The following is a 22,121-nucleotide window of genomic DNA, read 5'->3' on the forward strand; positions in this document are numbered from 1 at the left end:
CAGATACCTCACCGAAGAAGATATACAAGATGGCAAATAAGCATAAAGATGCTCAATGTGATATGTCATTGAGGAATTGCAAATTAAAATAACAATGCAATACCACTGCACACCTATTAAATGGCCAAAATTCAGAACACTGACAATATCAAATCTGACAAGGATGCTGTGCAATAGGAACTCTCATTCACTGCAAAATGGTCCAGCCACTTTGAAAAACAGTATCTTACAAAACCAAATGTACTCTTATTATATGATCCAACAGTTACATTCCTTGGTGTTTACCCAAAGAATTGGAAACCTACATCTTCACACATACAAATATGGCATACTAAGGTTTACACCAGATTTATTCATTATTGTCAAAACATGAAAGCAACCAAGATGTCTTTCAATAGGTGAATGAATAACTGTGCTATATCCAAACAATGGAATAAAACTCAGCAATAAAAGTAAAAAAAAAAATTTAATAAATAAAAAAGCTACCAAGCAATGAAAAGACATGGAGGAAGCTTAAATACATATTGCTAAATGAAAGAAGCCAACCTGAAAGGTATGATATTCTGAAAAAGATAAAACTACAGTGGCAGTAAGGAGATCAGAAGTTCAGGGGGAGCAAGTGAAGGATGAATAGGTGGGACACAGGGGATTTTTAGGACTGTGAAACTATAATTCTGTAATTATATGGTCATGGTGGATACTTGTCATTATACTTCTATCGTAACTCATAGAATATACACCAGGAATGACCCCCCCCAAAGAAAACTATGGGCTTTAGTTTACAATAATGTATCACTATCATGCGTGTATTGGTGGTTCAGTGGTAGAATTCTCGCCTGCCACTCGGGAGGCCCAGGTTCGATTCCCAGCCAATGCACTGCACTCTGTGTTTGGGGCTTCCCTGGTAGCTTAAACAGTAAATACTGCCTGCAATGTGGGAGACCCGGGTTAGATATCTGGATTGGGAAGACACCCTGGAGAAGGGAATGGCAACCCACTCCAGTATTCTTGCCTGGAGAATTCCAGGGACAGAGCAGTCTGGCGGGCTACAGTCCATGGGGTCACAAAGAGTCAGACCCGACTGAGTGACATGGCTGAGTGACTAACACTATCGCCATCAGCTCATCATTTGTAACAAACGTACTGCATTGATGTAAGGTGTTAATAATGGGACTTCCCTGGAGGTACAGTGGTTAAAGATATGTTTGCCAATGCAGGGGACACGAGTTCTGGAAGATTCCATGTCTCATGGGGCAACTAAGCCTGTGCTATGCAACTACTGAGCCTGGGCACCCGAGAGCTGTGCTCCATGAAAGGAGTCACCCCAGTGAGAAGCCTGGGTACCGGAACTGGAGAGTAGCCCAGTGCGATCAGAAATAAATATGCGTGGGAGTCCCTGGCCACGGCAATTCTATACCACTGAACCACCAATGCAAGCGTGACAGTGATACATTATCGTAAACTAAAGCCCATAGTTTTCATTAGGTGGTCACTCTTGGTGTACACTCTGTGAGTTATGACAAACATATGACACATTAAAAAATTGTTAATAATGGGAAACTGGGGTAAGGGGGAATGTGGGAACTCTACACTTCACTCAATTTTTTTCTATAAACTTAAAAAAATTAAGTCAAATGCTACCAATAAGATAGGGGGAAATTTTTTCTTAATTTTCTTCTATAGACAAAAAATATATTGCCCTCATCCTCACCAATGAGAAAGAATCTTGTGATACTCTATAATTATAATTAGATGTGTATAATGTGTCATATTTTTCAAATTGTTTTCCTGTTGATTAACAATTTGATCTCCTCCTATCTGCAAACAAGGAGAGTGCGTACTGTTTGTGCCTTTATTCCACAAACATCTCATCCATCCATATCTCATGGCTCACAAGGCTGGGAGACACAGCCTAGCACTTAAGAGGGAAAGGTCTTCATTGGATGCGTCACAATTTGAATGCATACATTTCTTTCTTTACTTGTTAATCTCCGTAAGGTCTGTAGGGAGAGAGGCCACCTCTGTTTTGTTGGCTGTGAATACCCAGTGCAAACTGTATACGAGTGGGAGGAATCCTGAATGAATCAGACAATATCTCTAATAAATGCTGGGACTGTACCAAGAAGAGTGGGAGCAAAGAGCAGGCTCAGTTAGGCATTCTCTCTACAGCAATCGCAGAGGGCTTCCAAGCGGAAGAAGGTCTAGCAGAGAGCTGAAAGAGAGAAGTAGGGCTGTGGCAGGCATTCTAGGAAGAGAGTCGTCCTGTTAGAATTGCCAGAAAGGCAGAGGGCTCTTTGAAAGCTAGAGCTGGAAAGTAGCTCAGAGAATGGCTGGTTAAGGCCATAGGCAATTAGGACACAGCTCCTGGGCAATAATTTATGGCAGGTTGAGATCAGAGACCTGGGGCTTCCTGGTAAGTCGTGAAAACAGCCACGTGCATGCTTAGATGCTCAGTTGTGTCCGACTCTTTGTGACCCCATGGACTGTAGCCCACCTGGTTCCTCTGTCCATGGGATTTTCCAGGCAAGAATACTGGAGTGAGTTGCCATTCCCTTCTCCAGGGGATCTTCCCGACCCAGGAATCAAACCTGTGTTTCCTGAACTGTAGGCAGAGCCTTTACAGCCTGAGCCACCAAGGAAGCCCAACTTTGTTCTCAGGCTTTCACCTGAGGGAGGTCAATAACAGTGGAAAGCGAACACAGATTCCCCTCCTCCCTACATGCACCTCCCCTGGCATCTATGGAAGGGGAGTGTGGCCAGAAACAGCCAGGCCAAAGGCAGCATCTCCAAGTTCAAGATTTCCCATTCTACACCATGTGAATTAATTCTTTTAAAATGAAAAAAACCCTTCTGGACTTCCCTGGTATTCCCGTGGTTAAGAATCCACCTGTCGAGGCAGGGGACACAGGTTCGATCCCTGGTCCGGGAAGATCCCACGAGCCGTGGCTCAACTAAGCCCGAGAGCGGCAACTAGCCGCACTCTAGAGCCCAGGCTCCGCAACCAGAGAAGCCCCTGCAATGAGAAGCCCAAGCACAACAAAGACTCAGCACAGCCAAAATTAATTAAACAAACAATGCTTCTCCCCCACCGTAAGTAATACCCTCCCAAAAAATGTCTCCCGATAAAACTGATGTTCAGAATTGCAAGTCTAGTTTTATATCACAACAGCATTAAGAGTGGTGAACACTTAAATGGCACCGTGGCTGTATCATAACTCACACATTCCCTGAAGCCACGCTGGGGGTACCCAGCACCCCCATTTTGCACCCCAGCACACTACAGGGAGCGGCCCCACGCCAGACAGGGAAGCATGAACGGTGAGCTCTTTCTCCCAGGTGACATAGCTGGTAACAGTCTTACTCCCACTGACAGTCTCAGCGTGTGAGTTTGGAATCAGACTCTGCAGTGAACCTACTATGTAATTTGGGAGTAGCCACATTTCCTCACCCCTTGTTTCATCCTCTGTACAATGCAGGTCATGACACTTTCTTTTCCCAGCAGGCCTTGTCCAGGGTGAACGAAGTAAAAGTTCTAGACACAGTGCTTAGCCCAGAGTTGGCCCTCAAAGGGAAGAAAAAACCTTGTTTTTAAATCAAGCCTGCTTCTGAACTCCTGGGGATAGTCTCTGAACTAGAAGGAAAAAAATGGAACAATTAAACAACAACAACGAAAATCTGTGGCCCTGACGACCACAGGCTCAGCGGATGAATGAAATCTTAGCCCAGGGCTGTTAGCCAGACTGTTCTGACCAAACTGCAGGTCAGGAAGCCGAGTGCTTCCTCTTTCTGCAGGAATCGGTTCTCTGACCCAGAGAGGAGCTTCCCGCAGCAGACCCCACCCACTTCCCCCAGAACATTCCACACTCAGCCAGGAGATCCCAGGAATGGGCCACTGGGCCCAGCTGGGGGAGACAGGCACCTCCCTTTTGGGCCTCCACACACAACTTCTGATCCACACCCCTGCCCAGCTCCCACCACCCCCTCTCAGTTCAGTTCAGGGCTCAGTCGTGTCCAACTCTTTGCAACCTCATGGACTACAGCACGCCAGGCTTCCCTGTCCATCACCAACTCACAGAGCTTACTCAAACTCCTGTCCAATTGAGTCGGTGATGCCATCCAACCATCTCATCCTCTGTCATCCCCTTCTCCTCCGCCTTCAATCATTCCCAGCATCAGGGTCTTTTTAAATGAGTCAGTTCTTCCTATCAGGTGGCCCTAGTATTGGAGTTTCAGCTTCAGCATCAGTCCTTCCAATGAATATTCAGGACTGATTTCCTTTAGGATGGACTGGTTGGATCTCCTTGCTGTCCAAGGGACTCTCAAGAGAGAGACCCAGAGTTGGCTCATCAACCCAGACCTGCCTCTCTCCAATGTCTCTAGACTGCTAGCCAGCGCCAGCCAGCAGGAGATGGGCCAGTGGCTGAGCCTCTGGTCCTCAGCCATGACTCTAGTTTGGCTTCTTACACACTTTTTCCTTAGGCACCTGGCTGGTCATCCTGCCTCATTACAAACAATGGGTACCAGGACTCTGTCTCTTCAAGGACAGTCATGAATCACTGCCCCCACTCCAGCACCTTCAATGGCTCCCACTGCTCAAGTTTGGAGTCCATATCCTGGGATTCAAGATCCTCCACAATACAGTCCAAGCCCAAACTCCAGTCCCTACAGGACTCCTGTGCTCTGTGCTTTGGTCAGTAGCTCAGTCGTGTCTGATACTCTGCCACCCTTTGGACTGTAGCCTGCCAGGCTCCTCTATCCATGGGATTTTTCAGGCAAGAATACTGGAGTGGGTTGCCATTTCCTTCTCCATATGTTGCAACTAAAATGGATACCAAGATTTGCACACACTGGGGGTGGGAGGGAGGTTCAGGAGGGAGGGGATATATGTATAGTTTGAGTGGACTCATGTTGTTGTACAGCAGAAACTAACAACACTATAAAGCAATCATCCTCCAATTAAAAAATTAAATTTTAGAAAAAGATTCGCACACACACATTTGCACACCCGCTGGTAAGATACACCCTCTCCCACCTCCACCTTGCTAGATCCTACCCCTCCCCGACACCAGCTGACTCTTCCAGGAGCCCTTTCCTTTCTGAGCCTCTGAATTCCTCCAGCACACTGTTCCCAACCCTCAGGCATCCCCATGCCACCTGCCATCCATACTAGTCTTTACTTAATATTTCTCTTTAAGTCAACTCACTCTTTTACTTAAGTTTATTTTTAAAGGAAACTCCACCACAAAGAGAAAACCATATCTTTTGCTATAAATAGAAGGAAACTTTAAAACAAAAAGTCATAGTCTAATGCACACTAAAATAAATACCTAATCATTACAATGTTTAAAGTGCTCATCTGTATAAAATACTTAATATTACTGTATGCATGCGTGCTCAGTCATGACCCAACTCTTTTGTGACTCCATGGACTTTAGCCCGCCAGGCTCCTCTGTCCATAGGATTTCCCCAGGCAAGAATACTGGAGTGGATTGCCATTTCCTTCTCCAGGGGATCTTCCAGACCCAGGGATCGAACCCACATCTCTTACATCTCCTGCATGGCTCTCGGTTTTCCTGGTCCTGTCTCACAGTCATCTGGAGACCAGACACAATCTAGCCCCCCTTCCAGTGCCTTCACATGCAATAAAAAATATTTAACAAACAGAAAGTTCCAGTTTGTTCAGTTGTAGTAATGGGGCCCTTTTCTCCCCCTGGCTCTGGGCCCATTTCTTCCAAAGCACACATCCCCTCCTCCACCCACCCCTAACCTATCCCGGCTTACAGGATGGTGCGGAAAGCGTAGCAGCTGTCAAGGGGGTGCAGGGGTGCTCCTCCTTTCTCCAATCCCTGCCCCCTCTCCCTGGGAAGTCACAGGCCTTGGAGTAACCCAGAAAAAAGCAAGTCAACCATTAACACTGCTCTCCCAGCAGACACACCCTTCCCGGGAGTTAGCAAAGTTCTAGGAAAAGCCTTGGCTCCAGAAAAAATGAAATCTTCCCATCCCCTCACTGCCAAAGACCCCCAAAACACCTACCAGGAACCGAGGGGTCTTGGCCTGGGCCTGGCCCTGCTGGCGTCTAGAAGGAGGCGGGTCCCCTCTCCTCCGCCACGCGTTGTCAGGGGCGACCCTGATGAACATCTGAATCACTGGGACTTAAGTCAATAAGTGGCGGCCTCGGGAAGGCCCAGCTGGAGTCAAACCAAGGCCTGGATTCTCTGGGTGGACCGACGCCCAGCTGAAGCCAATCCATGGGTGACCAAGTTCCTGCTAAAGACATTTTCTAAAGCTGAACAGAGGAGGCTGGGGGCGGGGCGGGGGGGGCGGCTACAGTCCATGGAGTGGCAAAAGAGTTGGGCACGACTTAACGACTAAACAACAACAAAGCCAAACAGATGAAGGACACCTTCTATTAGAGGGAGGCCTCTCTTGGGAATGTTTGCATTCCTTTTTTTTAAATTGTTTAAAGTCTCGCCACTTTTACAAGTTTTAAGGACTTTGTTGTTGTTTTTTAAAAGGGCACATTTTACGGAAAGGTATCCAAACTATTCATTCCAGGCAGTGGACGTCAGCATCTCATGACTTCCTGAAACTTCGACTGCTGGGGGTGGGACATCCATCTGGGTGTAGCTCCCTATGGAGAAGGTGAGCTGAGGCCTAGAAAACATGACCAATGACTCAAACGCCACGGCCTCCCACGTGCAACTCGAGGAGGGCAAAGGTCATGCAGGGAGGAGCTGACACCCGCCTCAAGGGCCAAGGAAGGTGACAAGGATCCCACTGTTGACTTTTCAGAGTGCAAACAAGCTAATGACAGGAAGAAAGGTGGTGAGAAGAAGAACACCACATCTAGCACCTAAACCCCAGTGGGGAACAAAAGCAGGTGCTGCTAAGTGGGAGGGATGGACAACATCATGAAGAGGTTCTCAAAATGGTTCCATGGTTCCAGCCATGCCTGAATCAGTCCTTTGATCCCCAACTTTCCAGTGAAACTAGTTTGAGTTGGGTCTTTGCCATTTGTAATCAAAAGTCCTGAGTAAGCCACCCACCCAGGGGCAGGAAGGAGTAAGAAGGCACCACAGGTACTAACCACACACACTCAGCACCCATCATCACCTTGACGGGTCCCTCTGACGGACACCTAGACGTGGTTTACGGCAAACACACCTCCAATGGACAACAGGACATGGTGTCCACTCCTGCAGAGGTGTTTGCCACAACGTCCTGTGGCTCTCCATCCAGAATCGCTCAATGACTCCTGATACCACCATCACCCCCAGAACTGGAATAGCATGTGGGTCCATCCTCTATGCCAGCTCCACATCGCTGGTAATGCCTGCCTGGAACACCATGCTTGAAGGACTGCAAGGCTCTCTCTGGCCTCAGTGGGAAAGGGCGCTGATTAGTGACGGCTGGCACGAGGGGAGGAACAGAGAGTATCAGTACATGTGCCACGTATTTCGCTTGCCCCTCAGGATCTCGTAGATGACCACCCAGGCAAGAAATTTCCTTCAAATCTAATTGCCTGGAAAAGCCCTCAGCGTCTGGTTCCCTGCTCCTTATGGACCTCATGAACTGTGTAAATAATACATTTCCCCCCCCTGCTTTGATCACTCATTAGCTCAGAGTTAAATCTGTGGCTCAACCATAGTAAACCATGCACAGCTCAATGGCCTGAATATATAGCCTAACTCTTGCTCTGGTTGTGACTTTCCAGTAAATTTAGGTTTCTCCTGACCTTATTTTTATGGGTTCCTATTAATTACATGGGCTTCCCAGGACACAGTGGTAAAGAATCCATTCTGCAAATGCAGAATATGCAAGAGACGTGGGTTTGATCCCTGGGTCGGGAAGATCCCCTGGAAAAGGAAATGGCAACTACTCCAGTATTCTTGCCTGGAGAATCCCATGGACAGAGGAGCCTGGTGGGGTTAGAATCCAGGGGTTCACAGTCCAGGGGCTCACAAAAGAGTCAGACACAACTTAGCGACTAAACAACAAAAATACACATACAAACAAATATAAAAAAATCTACACATAGCTCTGGCATTAAGTATCTACTTTAGCTCTAGTTTCTTATATATTCAAGGTATATAGAGAAATATATGTTCTTATTAGTATCTCAATTCCTTTATAGAAAAAGATGGAGGCATAAATGGAGAGATGGATGGATGACAGACAGGAAAATGAGGAAGAATAAGCCACTGTCTGTGCCTGAGAGAATTCAGAAGATCATTCCACTCTGTTGTGAACAGAGTCCAGGATCCAAGATGGGAAGACAGGCTTTCAATCCCAGCTCTGACCAGCTGTGTGGATGTGAGGGGGAAAAATTCCTCACACACCCACTCCATCCCATGCCCAGCCAACCTGAAGGTTTATCAGCTATTAAATGCATATAAAACAATCTGTCCTACTTCCCTCACTAGATTATAACAGAAATTAAACATGGAGGTCAGGGACTGCTAATCGGAGGTAAGGCACCAGCCGTGTGCATGCCACCAGCATCATTATCAGTATCGATAACAACATGCCAGGCACCCAGCGCACGGCCTAAGTCAGAAGATGGCCAGCCGCAGGGCTCCGAGAAGTGCTGCAAGGAATTCAAAGAGAAATGAGCCTTTGGAACTCACATCTGCAGGCAGGATCCTTCCCTGCCTCCCACTCTGATGTCTGAGAGAGCTCCCGAGTAAAGGACTTCAATTCCCTGCTCCTCACAGCAAGAGAAAAAGCCCCATCCAGGATCAACCCCCTTCTTGGCCCTAGAAATGGCCCCAGGCATGAAGGGCCTGGGGCTCCCAGTGCCCCCTCCCTCTGCCGACCACAGCATCCCTGGCACAAAAGGCAGATGGCACAGCACACATTATCTGCAGGCCTGCTGAAAGCAGTGAGCTGAGGCTGGTAGCCATGGGGTTGGGGACGTGATTGGCAGCTGACCCTCACACCTGCCTCCCGCCGGACCTCACCATTTCCTGACCCCTCTTGTCCCCAATCAGAGGCCCATTTATTCCACAATCACCAGGGTTTCCAGGCACCTGAATCAGCACCGATGAGTTTCAAACAGCAGGTGAAAATGAGACAATGATAATAACTGGGGTCCTTTTCAATGAGCTTTTCAGCAGGGCGTGAGCTAGACCTTGCTTTTCTGGAGAAGCGGACAGAATTCACAAAGGTAGGAAGACTAATTCTAAATTCTGGAATGTTCCCTGCCTGGTGAAGAGTTGAAAGCGAAGGCCCAGGGGTAGGGGAGGTGAACAGTCAGAGGGCCGTTTCCAAATAAATTCAAGTGACAAAATAAGGTCTCGTGCAGTTTAGAAGCAGATCCATCCTCAGCAGAGCATTCTCCAAGGTGGGGGTGGAGGGACCTTTGCCATAGGCCACTTGCATTCTATCAGATGCCCCTTCTTCCCCCTGGCTTCATTGTGGATTCCAGAATCCCTGAGTTTACACAAAAACTAGTGACTCTTCCAGGAGTGTACTCAGTCCAAGCTGGCATATTAGAGATCCCTTCCTTGAGAATCAAGGACAGTGGCTGAGAGACTAAAGTCTCAACTCAACTGCTCTCTGGAACAATAAGATGCAAATGAATGGGGCTAATGGAGGGGTCATGCTCCCCAGGTGGAAATGCCCGGGAAAGAGAAAGGTGGTCTGCAGTTGAGAGCCAGGAGAGGAGAGCCGAAATAGCGCTGAGCAAACGCAAGGCAGAGAGAGGGCTCCTGGGCCTTCCTCTGATCCGTGTGCTTGATCCAGCCCTTCCTGGGGCCTGAGCTTCTGTGAGATACTCCAGTGTCTTGGAAACAAATGCCCATTTCCACTGTTTGCAGCGAGGCCAGCCCTAGTGAACCACAAGTTCTATTTAGCCTGATTAATACAATGTCCATTTCCCTTCCCCCAGCTCGTTAAGCATGGACATCTCAGCCACTCTCTGGGCTGATTAAGAATATATGCAAGTGAAAGTGTGGTTGTTTAGTTGTGTCTGACTCTTTGCCACCCTATGGGCTGTTGCATGCCAGGCTCTTCTGTCCATGAAATTCTCCAGGCAAGGATATGGGAATAGGTTGCCGTGCCCTCCTCCAGGGAATCTTCCAGACCCAGGAAGTGAACCCGGGTCTCCTGCATTGCAGGCAGATTCTTCACTGTCTGAGCCACCAGGGAAGCCCTTAAGACTAGCTGGGGGGATGCAAATCAGTGGCCGGTGGAGACTGGAGGTTACAGTGCCAGAGGGACTCAGGTCTGGCTCCATCTAGTGGGGTGACCTTGAACTATAACCTCCCTGACGGGCAGGTTCTTCTCACTTGGGCTGCCGCAGGTGCCTCTTAAATCCACTCCTGGCCCTCTCCAATCTGTCTGTATCACACAGTCACAAAGAGCTCTTCGAAATGCCAGCCATTTGGAACCATTAGGGAAACCACCAGCTGAGTCTTCCAGAGATGCCCTCAGCCCAAACTGGCATATTGAGGTCCCTCCTTTGAGAAGCTAGGAAATTGGCTAAGAGAGTGAAGTCTCAACTCAACTGCTCTCTGGAATAATAAGATGAAAATTTAGGCGTTAACGGAGGGGCCATTTTCCCCAGGTGGAAATGCCCAGGGAAGAGAAAGCACCTATGAAACCATCCATGGAAACCCCCCAGTGACATTCTACTAATGATAAAACTGAAGACTGCCCTCGCCAGCCCAGCCCACCCGGGGCCTCCGTAACACACTACACTCTTTCCCCTTGGGGTTGCGGACACCCTGATACTCCTCCCTGGAGAATGCTTCTTCTAATTCTTCCTCTCCCCAACCCCCTTTTACCCAATTACCTCTGCTTTGATTTTTTTTATTAACATCATTATTGAAATTTAACTTATGTACTATAAACTTCACCCTATTAAAATGTACAATTCAGAGGGTTTAGTATATTCACAGTCTTACAACAATTACCCCCATCTCATTCTAGAACATTTTCATCACCCCCAAAAGAAACCCTGTACCAATTAGCAGTCATTCCCCATCGTTCCCTCTCCTTAGCCCCGGGAAACCATGAATCTACTTTCTGTCTCTATAGGTCTGCATATTCTAGACATTTTATATAAATGCAATCGCACAATATGTGGTCTTTTCTCTATTTCCTTATTTTGTGCTCTAATCTTTATTACTTCTTTCCTTCTGCTTGGTTTAGATTTAGTTTACTCTTTTTTTTCCCCTAGTTTCTTAAAGTGGAAGAAGGCTATTGGTTTTAAGTCTTTATCTTAAAAAAATATTTATTTATTTATTTATCTAGCTAGCTAGCTAGCTAGCTGTGCTGGGTCTTGGTTGCAGCATGTGGGATCTAGGTCCCTGACCAGGGATGGAACCCAGGCCCCCTGCTTTGGGAGTGCGGAGCCTTAGCCACTGGACCACCAGGGAAGGCCCTGTATAGGCATCTTAGATTCCATACAGGGACCTCTCACTCTCGAGTTTCCCCCTTCGCTAAGTTACCCCTCATCACCCTTTCAGGGGTGACCCAGTTTACTACATGACACCCAAACCTGCATCCCAGCCCACAAGGTCCTTTTACGGGAAGCAAGAAGAGGTTCCCCGTGGTGGAGGAGCATCTCTTCCACCTGTTGGAAAATAGCTGTCATGGACTGATAACCCTAAAACAAGACGCTCCACGGCCATGTGTGAGAAAGTCGCCATAATAAAACCACAAACGGAAACCCTATTCCGTGCGGTGCCCTCATAAGGCTCTCAACCCACAAAAATGACTTTGGCAGAGCCACCACAATGTCCACAGTCACCTGCAACTCTGGCCAAGCAAGATGTTCAAAGTAGCTAGTAACCTGCTCCGCAGAACTCTGCCAATGCGGAGATCACATAGTCAAGAACTGTGTTCACTTTCTGCCATGCTCAAGTAGAAGGTGGAAGGTCCTAACAAGCCCAGGAAGTAGAAGAAAGGTCTTCGAGTCCAGTTTGGGGTCATCAGCCCCTAAGCAGTGACTTCTGCAAACGAGGAAAACCACCAGCAGGATTAGGACGGCAGGTAGAGGTCACCGCAGGAACAGACTCTCAAGAGAAGCAAAGGAATGAAATCTGGGAAACACGGACAGTAGCTCGGTGGCTGCTCTAAGACATGGCCTGGGCTGATCTCCACCATTTGGAGTTAGAATTTCGCATTCATCTCTGACCTTTTCTTGGCGAATCTAACTCATGGCACCGTCCCCTGATCAAACACCTGCCCAGACCCTGACATTAACAAGGACAAGCGCCGACAATGCTTAGACCAGTTGAAATTGGGTCGTTTCCTGTCACTAATCCATGTGATTTGATGACATTAAAAAAAAGAAACCAGAAGAGAATTCATTTCTTTTCTACTTGTAAATGAGGCTCCACTTAAAGCAGAACAATTTCAAAGTTGAGCTTTCTTAGGCGAAGGGTCCCTGAGGGATGGTGCAAAAGAACTCGGGGTCTAGCCCTTGTTGTCTGATTATAGCACCGAATACTCCCTCATCTAACCTCCCTCAACCCGCCCTCTACATGGAAGAGAAATAAACTGGTTTCTAAAAATGAAGTTCGGAAAATACTAGACACTCCTACATTCACCTAAATTAAGCCAGCACTCTCTATTAACTTTCCACTGGGGACCAAGAGAAAATTGTTTCAAAACTGGGAACTAAATTTAAGGTTATGGGGGAAAAAAAACAACCTTCGCCAAGCCCAAAGGTTTGAAGTAGATTTGCCTCACACTTTTAAAAGTTAGAGGTAAAGTGACTACTTGTTTGAGAGGTCACCTTGTCATGTCAGCCCAGGAATTATGGGTTCAAATGGAGTCATGGAAAAATTCAAGGATCGGGCTTCCCACATGGCTCAGTATAAAGAATCCCCCTGCCACTGCAAGAGACACAGGCTTGATCCCTGGCCTTGGAGCAACTAAGCCCGTGCACCACAGAGTCCGGGAGCTATAACTACTGAGTCCACGTGGAGCAAATGCTGAAGCCCACGCACCCTATGGCCCGTGCTCTGTAACAAGAGAAGCCACCACAATGAGCAGTCCGCGCACTGAAGCTAGAGGAGCCCTCGCTCTCTGCACCTAGAGAAAAGCCCTCACAGCTACAAAGACCCAGCCCACAATAAATAAATAAATACAATTCTTTTTAAAATTTAAGGATTGGTTAAAGACAGCTTCCACTCTGAGTTTTAGCAATAGGACAGGCACGTTCCACCAAAATTTTGGTGCTATCCATGGGGTACGAGGCATGAAACGGGATTCTTGGATTGCAAGCACCAGAAACCAGCTGTGGCTGACTTAAGGAGAAAGGGATTTACTGACGATACCTCATAGCCGGGAAATAATGGGAAGGCTAAAGATCCTGACATGGAAGAAGACAAGAACCCTGGCAGCTACAGGGTCTGAGCCTCATGGTCTAATCAGCTGCTACCGCGAGAATAAGAGGCTCCAATATCCTTTCCCTTCCTGCTTCACTCTGCTTAGATTTCAGATCCCAGAAAAAATGATCCAGCAGAGTAGCCTAACTTGGGTCAGCATCCCACCTCTTGACCTGGGTGATGGCTATCTAGCTGTGTTTGCTTTGTAAAAAATTAGGCAAGCAAAATATTTAGAGTTTATGCTGTTTTCTGAACGGATCTTAAGATTTTTTTTAAATGTGGACCATTTTTAAAGTCTTTAGTGAACTTGTTACAATACTATCTCTGTTTCATGTTTTGGTTTTGTGTCCAAGAGGCATGTTGGATTTCAGCTCGGGGATCGAACTAGTACCCGCTGCATTAGAAGGCAAAGTCTTAACTCCTGGACCACCAGAGAAGTCCCCTGTATGGATCTTACACATCAATAAAGCACAGAGTTACACCTAACCAGCAATTCCACCCTAATACAAGTAAAACGTGGGAGAGAAATAATACATAAAATTGAAAACATAAATCAACAAGAATACTTATGGCCACTCCATTTATAATAGCCTAAAACTAAAAACAGTCCAAGACTCTATGAACAGGTAAATGGATAAGCAAATAGTACATATTCAGACAGTGGAATACTGCTCAGCAATAAAAAGGAAGCAACTAAAATTAAAAAAAAAAAAAAAAGGAAGCAACTATTGATACACACAAGGGCCAACTCATTGGAAAAGACCCTGATGCTGGGAAAGACTGAAGGCAAAAAAAGAAGGGGGCAGCAGAGGATGAGATGGTTAGATAGCATCACTGACTCAATGAACATGAATATGAGCAAAATCTGGGAGATAGTGGAGGGTAGAGGAGCCTGGCAGGCTGCGGTCCATGAGATCAAAGTCAGACATGACTTAGCAAGTAAACAACAACTGATACACACACAACAACAGGGAAGAATCCTAAAACATTATGTCAAGTCAGAGTGAAAGAAGCCTTTGACAAAAGAGTACATACATGTGATTCCATTTATATGAAGTTCTAGCATGGGCAAAACTGATCTGGGAAAAAAATCAGAATGGTTGATTCTAGGGAAGCCAGGAAAGAATTGCCTGGGAAGAGGCATGAGGGAACTTTCTAGGGTCATGGTCATGCTCTCTGTCTTGAAAGGGGTCGGGGTTGCACAGGGATATGCCTTTATCTGAGCTCTTCTGATGAAACACAGGAGATTTGTGTATTTCATTGTCATGCACGCTTTACCACAAAAGAAAAGACACATAAACAAATACTGAAATCCAGTTAATGATAAGCTTGCTGAAGTATTTGACAGTTTTATCCATCAAAAGATGCTATTAAGACAGTGAATAAGCCAGCCACACACCAAGACAAGTATTTGCACCACATAATAAACAAAGGATTAGTATCAGAATTGGCAATAACTTAATAGGAAAAAAATGGGTAAAGTATGGGTGTGTAAATGAGTCAACACATAGCCCGTAAACACATTCTATCTGAGCAGTAATCGTCAAAATAACAATTTAAACCACAGTGAGATACTGGCTCACTCTTAACAGAGTGGCAAGAGCTAAAAGTGTGGATGATGTGGATGATGCTAAATATGAGGAGGATGTAGAGCAACAAGCCCTCTGGTCCAGGGCTGGAGAGAGAACCAAGAAAGGAGAAGATAACATACAGCCTATGACCTGATGATTCTGCTCTATACATCCTACAGAAACACACTGAAAAGGATCGTGGTAACAGCAAGGAAAAGTGCAAGCAACCCAAACGTCCATCAGTAAGTGGAGGGGGATAAAAACTGGATCATTTTACAATAGCAGTTAAAAAAAGGGAAAAAGGAATGAACCTTAACTGCATACAACAGCATGAATCTCAAGAACACACACATGGATCAATTAAAAAACGGAATACAGCATGATTCCATTTATAAAAGGTGAAAAGCATACAAACTTTAAAAACATACTGTTTAAAGACATAAACATGCTAAAGCAATAGAGAATAGCAAGCTAATAATGATAAAAGAGAATTTAGGTTAGTGTGTCCCCTGAGGATGAGGAGAGCGGAGGTCACATGTAAAGGAAGAAATTTCTAAAGGGCTGTTTATACTGTTTCTTCCATCAGCTGGGTACATGCTGCTTTACTGTTGTTGTTGACTCCTTGTGACCCCATGGACTGCAGTCCACCAGGCTCCTCTGTCTATGGGATTTCCCAGGCTAGAATACTGGAGTGAGTTGCCATTTCCTTCTCCAGGAGATCTTCCTGACCCAGGGATCAGACCCACGGCTCGTGAATTAGCAGGCAGATTCTTTACCACTGAGCCAACTGGGAAGCTGCCTGCTTTATTATTCTTCTTTAAACTGTATATATATATGTTCTATATGCAAATAGATCTATTTCACAATGATTTTTCAATCAAACACTTTCTTATAGTCCAACAATTTCCAGTTAAAGATAAGACTGGGGGGGGGGGGCGGGGGAAATGATCCTATTCCCTAGCAACAAGAAACATAAAACTCCTAGGAATAAACTTAACAAGAAATGTTCACAACCCTCATAAAAAATCTATGAAACTTTAGTGAGTGCTATAAAAAAAGAGAGAATGATAGGAAGACATCAATCAATATGGGACAGACTATATTTCTAGAGAGGAAAACTCACTATCATTATTATTTTATAAATTTAATATCATTCTAAATTAGACTCTAATGGTATGTGCAGAAGAGCAATAAAATGATTATAAATTTCATAGAAAAGAATGAACAAATGGGCAAATATAACCAAGGAAATGTTAAAAAAAAAAGAACCTGTACTACCAGGGGCTAACTATATAAAGTCATAATTTTAAAAATGTGATAGTGGAACTTCCCTGGTGTGCAGTGCTTAACACTCTGAGTTTCAAATGCAAGGGGTGCAAGTTCAATTCTTGGCCAGGGAACTAAGATCCTACATGCCACGAGACACACCCCCCCAAAAAAACAATGATAGTGGAAGAAAAAGAGGTTAATGAAAAAAGAGAAAACCTAGAAGAGTTCATATTTTGTGCATGATAATAAAGCTAACATTTAGAGTCAGTTGGGGGAAGGAGGGAGGAAATCTAGCATCCAAGACCAAAATCTACTCACCTAGCAACACAGGTTCTTGGACCTGGGAGGCTAAGGGAAAAGAGGGGAGGGAGATGCTCATGTTTTGCCTTTTTGAATTTTGAATAACATAGTTATAATGTACAGTTGACCTTGAATATAGCGGAGGGTGGTATCAGGGGCATCAACCGCCATGCTTTTGAAAATTCCCATATAACTTTACAGTCAGCCCTTGATATCCACAGTTCTGCATCCACAGATTGAACCAACCATGCGTTATGTAGTATGATAGTACTTCTTTAGTGAAAAAAAAAATCCATGCCTAAGTAAACCCACAGAGTTCAAACACATGTTCAGGGGTCAACTGAATAGTCCAAAGAAATTAAAAAAAAAATTTTTTTTAGCAATGCCACACAGCATGTGGGATCTTAGTTCGCTGACTAGGGATTGAACCCATGCCCTCTGCACTGAAAGCATGGAGTCTTAACCACTGGACCATCAGGGAAGTCCCTTAAATTTAAATTTCAAATGCAAGTGGTAGGAAAAGCAATTGAACCAAAAGAACTGGTGCACAATTTGGGAAGAAATAAAATCAGGCTTTTATACCTAAACCAAAATAAATTTTGGTAGAATTAGAGTTGAATGCAAAAGAGAGAGCTAAATGGAAAAGCTGACATCATATAAAGAACTAGAAGAAAATATAGGTGAATATTTATCTGAGCTTGGGGTCGGGGAGACATTTCAAATCCAAAAGCAAGGGAAGAAATCATTAAACAAAAGGACTAACCATATGGATCAATCTGCTGGGGCTGCAAAAACAAAATGTCATAAACTGGGCAGCTTACAGATCTTTTTTTCTCACAGTTCTGAAGGCTGGAAGTTCAAGGTCAAGGTGCCAGGCAATTCAGTTCCTGGTGAGGGTTCTCTTCTTGGTCCTGGTCAGGAGACAGCTGCCTTCCTGCTGTTTGTCCACATGGCCTTTCCTCAGTACATGTGTGAGGACAGAGACAGAAAGAGAGAACAAGCCCTCGCCATCTCTTCTTATAAGGGCACTAATTCCATCATGAGGGGCCCATCCTCATGGCCTTATCTAACCCTAAATAACTCCCAAACACCCCATCCCCAATACTATCACATTGGAATTAGGGCCTCAACATATGCATTTCAGGAGAACACAAACATTCAGTCCACAATACCACATAAACATCAGAAACTCTCTATGTTTAATAGTAATAATAGAAAAACAAACACTGGATTGAGAAGAAAATGTGTTACATATATGACAGTCACTATTCATATGGGTAAGTAAATGTTAAATAAAACATAGGTTAGAAAATCATTGATACAGAATGATCTCAATTTTTAAACATTAAATGTGTTTATGTCTGGAGGCTGAGAATCACAGATGTTTATATTCTTCTTTGTGCTTTTGTATGCTTTCTAAATTTCCTACAAGGAATATGAATTACTTCTAAGATTCAACAAAATGACTGTTTTTTTTTTTAAAGTGTCACATCATGGTCAAGCAATATCTGAGACAGGGAATCCAGTTCTGCAAAATGTTAGGAGGATGGTTGGTGAGCAGGTGTCCTGCACAGCCTAGAGTGTGATCCGTATCACCAGGAACCCCAGACAGAGGCAAGTCCTTCTCCCCAGAGGAGGCAGACATGATGGGAATCTTGCACCAGTGAAAATTCTGCCCCATGGAAAAGGGCTGAAGCTCCAATACTTTTGTTATCTGATGCGAAGAGCCGACTCATTGGAAAAGACCCTGATGCAGGGAAAGATTGAGGGCAAAAGGAGAAGGGGGCGACAGAGGATGAGATGGTTGGATGGCATCACCGACTCAATGGACATGAGTTTGACCAAGCTCTGGGAGATGGTGAAGGACAGGGAAGCCTCATGCGCTGCAGTCCATGGAGTCGCAAAGAGTCAGACACAACAATGGAAGAGGGAAGATTTATTGGAGATGGCTCCAAAGAGACAGAACCAGACCCAGAATGATAAACAGGCAGATCTCAGCTCAAAAGAGGGAAGAATTTCTATCTCTATGAGCTGCCCCAAAATGCAAAACACCAAACAGTGAACTTTGTGTCATGGTCCACCCAGGACTCAGAGATGAATGGAGGAAGACTTCTTAGATCAGGAAGGGGGGGTAAATTAGACATTAATTTTTAATCATATAATTACTTTTCCTTTAAAAAATTTAAAACAGATTGTATACTTAAAATGAATGACATCAGGTATATAAATTATACATCAATGAAATTATTTTTAAAAGTTTAAATATCACAGAGAAGGTGAAGTTTCTCTTTGATCATCCCCCCAACACACACACACACACACACACACACACAACACAATGCTGGTGCCCTTCCCTGTAGATAATAACTACTCTAAGTTTGGAATGCCTTTTTCTAGACCTTTTAATATGCTTTTACATGTAGGTATATGTTATATATATTTACTTGTGATACTCGTGTGTACTCAGTCCAGTCTGACTCTTTGCATCCCCATGGACTATAGAGCCCACCAGGCTCCTCTGTCCAGGAATCTTCCAGGCAAGAATACTGGAGTAGGTTGCCATTTCCTCCTCCAGGCAATCTTCCCCACCCAGGGATGGAACTCATATCTCCTGTGCCTCCTGCATTACAGGCAGATTCTTTACCCGCTGTGCCATCAGGATTTGTATTCATATAAAGTACGGCGGACTATGTGAAAACATTTCTATAAGAGGCATCATAATGTACTTATCACTTTGAAATTTGCTTTCTTCACCTTATAATCTTAGAGAGTCATCATTATTGTTATAGGAAGACCCAACTAATTCTTTTTCAAAGCTGCACAAGACTCCCAGGGATGAAAATGTGAGCCGACGTAGCTGAAGCTATTCCACCACCAGCAAACATTCAAACATGTACAGTTTTTCACCACAGACTGCAAACTGCCACAAAGGCCATCCCAGAACTTTCCACCTGTGCACACACACCAGGCTTCTTTTAGGGCAGATCCTGAGAAGGAAAATCCCAGTGATGTAGAGCAGATGCTGTTTTACGCTAACAGGTCCTGCCTAATTGCTGCCCAAGCCTTAGATCCCAAGGTTTTAAAAACCTGATCCCCGTGAAAAGTCTTGTCAGTTTCAGCTCAGTGTTTCCGCCTACCTGGCACATTCTGCACTTGATTTTGCTCCACTGATCCTCTTTAACTATTCGAATCACTATCCGACCATGAGATGGGTTGCCATGGTCATTGGCAGCACTGAAGCCAATGGCCACCTTCCTGGCTTCTCAAGGAGAGGACTCTCAAATGTGGACGAGGCCCTTCCAAGCTTCTGTGAATCAAAGGGTGCTCTACCAGTAAATGAAAGGGGATGAGGGCTAAGCAAGAAGAAATTGTACAAACCCTGGTATCAACTCAACTGCTTGGATGTTGCTGTTCGGTCACTAAGTCATGTCTGATTCTTTTGCGACTCCATGGACTGCAGTACACCAGACTTCCTTGTCCTCCACTATTGCCCCAGAGTTTGCTCAAACTCATGTCCATTCAGTCGGTGATGTTATCCAACCATCTCATCCTCTGTTGCTCTCTTCCCCTTCCTCTTGGATGGGCCAAGCCCAAGGATGAAAATGCATCAAGATGTTTAAAAAAAATAAAAAAGCACCAACATATAAATTAGGTGTGAGTGCAGCTGAGTGAGTCAGGCAGGAGTGAGTCAGGCAGGCCTGGGTATTGACAATCGCTCACCCTCCTCACCAGGCAAGCCAACCACCAGCTCCGTGATGACCCCCACCACGGTCACCACAGCACCTGACTGATTCATTGTCCATGACAGACCAAGTACTTTTACATAAGGTGCTAACTCCGTGACTGCGGTCTTACATAAGGTGCTCCAGTATTTTTAGCAGCATATAACTGCCATGTGGAAGGAGGAGCTCATTGCCCAGTGAACGCCGCTCACTCTCCAGGCTGGCGCAGTCCTTGAAATGCTCATGTTCTGCAAGCAGCGCGTGGCTGTGAGAGCAGTGAGGATGTCCGTGCAGAGGGCTGCGGCATCAGTCAGATTCTGCTGTTTCTCCAGGCCAAACGGACAGACCCCGGCCAGCAGGGGATTCACTTCACTTCCCTTACCGCCGGGCCACTTCATGAACTTGGCAAGAACCGAACGAGCCACCTCCTGGCTTAGCAAGCCCTCCCCAAACCCAGTGAAAGAGAGGGGGACAGGAGAAAGTCAAAGCAGGCCCTGGCCCTGCTCCCACATCCCCAAAACCTGGGTGCCCATCCTCAAATCACCTCCCACCCTCTCACTAGAAATCCAAGATTCCAGGCCCAGTGTCAAGGGTGTGGCCCCTAGGAGGGACTGGAGGGTCAGTATTTCTGTCTTGGGTTGAGGGTCACAGCCACCTTTTTCTGTTTTGGTAAATTTTATCGAAGTGTCCTAGACATATGCAAACACACACAACAAACTGGTGAATCTTGACAAGATGAACATGGAGGGATGGGATGGAGAGGGAGGCGGGAGGGGGGATCGGGATGGGGGACACATGTAAATCCATGGCTGATTCATGTCAATGTATGGCAAAAACCACTACATCATTGTAAAGTAATTAGCCTCCAACTAATAAAAATAAATGGAAGAAAAAAAGATGAGCATGGTATGTGACCAACACCCAGACATAGAAACAGAACATCACTAGCCTCTAAGCCTTCCTTGTGCCTCTGGGAACTACCAGCCTGACTTATATAAGGTTTGACTTATACCAAACCTCACTAATCCTGCTTTCTCTGCCCATGGTGTAAACGGGATCCTACCTATGGGCTGTGCTCTTTTTCTGTTTGGCGCCTTTGCACAACAGTGTCTGCGTGACTCTTCCATGCTGTTTTGTGTGGCTGTGGCCTGTTCTGTGGTACAGTGTTCTATTGGCTGTATTCACCCCCACTGTATTTGTCCGTGCTACTGCCAATGGACACTGGGTGATTGCCAATTCTGTGGCAATTACAAATAGAGTTGCTGGGAACATTCTGCTGCTAACTCACTTCAGTCGTGTCTGACTCTGTGCGACCCCATAGACGGCAGCCCACCAGGCTCCCCCGTCCCTGGGATTCTCCAGGCAAGAACACTGGAGTGGATTGCCACTTCCTTCTCCAGTGCATGAAAGTGAAAAGTGAAAGTGAAGTCGCTCAGTCGTGTCCGACTCTGTGTGACCCCATAGACGGCAGGCCACCAGGCTCCCCCGTCCCTGGGATTCTCCAGGCAAGAACACTGAAATGGGCTGCCACTTCCTTCTCCAGTGCATGAAAGTGAAAAGTGAAAGTGAAGTTGCTCAGCCGTGTCTGATTCTTAGCAACCCCATGGATTGCAGCCTACCAGGCTCCTCCATCCATGGGATTTTCCAGGCAAGAGTACTGGAGTGGGGTGCCATTGCCTTCTCTGGTGAACATTCTAGTACATGCCTTTTCACTGCAGCCTTCTGCCTCTCACAAGATGTAAAAAGTTGAAAACGACTGCTTTAAATCAAATCTTGAGAAAGCCAACGTGCTCTGCCTCTCCAATTCACCCTTTCATTCTTTAAACACAGTCTGTCCACCATCAGCACGGCACCAAGTGAAGGGGTTTGGTCACAGGCGTCAGACTTCCTAGCACTAAAGCCCAGCTCTGTCACCTACT

The 22,121-nt window shown here is 45.6% G+C and overlaps 1 protein-coding gene across 5 annotated transcripts in view; it reads right to left on the bottom strand.

The window, feature by feature from the left end:
* RPH3AL (rabphilin 3A like (without C2 domains)) overlaps positions 1 to 22,121 on the bottom strand; it is a 137,396-nt gene that overhangs the window by 110,744 nt on the left and 4,531 nt on the right. For 2 of the 5 annotated variants that reach the window (XM_065909530.1, XM_065909526.1), the window contains exon 1: positions 6,034 to 6,165. The exons of 1 other annotated variant lie outside the window; for it this stretch is intronic. The gene's annotated coding sequence lies outside the window, so the exon portion shown is untranslated. Of the gene's footprint in view, positions 1 to 3,448; positions 3,563 to 6,033; positions 6,167 to 17,318; positions 17,529 to 22,121 lie in introns of those variants that run through there. 2 more of the 5 variants (XM_065909529.1, XM_065909528.1) reach the window with 2 other exon arrangements.

This window comes from Muntiacus reevesi, chromosome 18 (assembly GCF_963930625.1).
Source record: "Muntiacus reevesi chromosome 18, mMunRee1.1, whole genome shotgun sequence".
NCBI classification, from domain to species: Eukaryota; Metazoa; Chordata; class Mammalia; order Artiodactyla; family Cervidae; genus Muntiacus; species Muntiacus reevesi.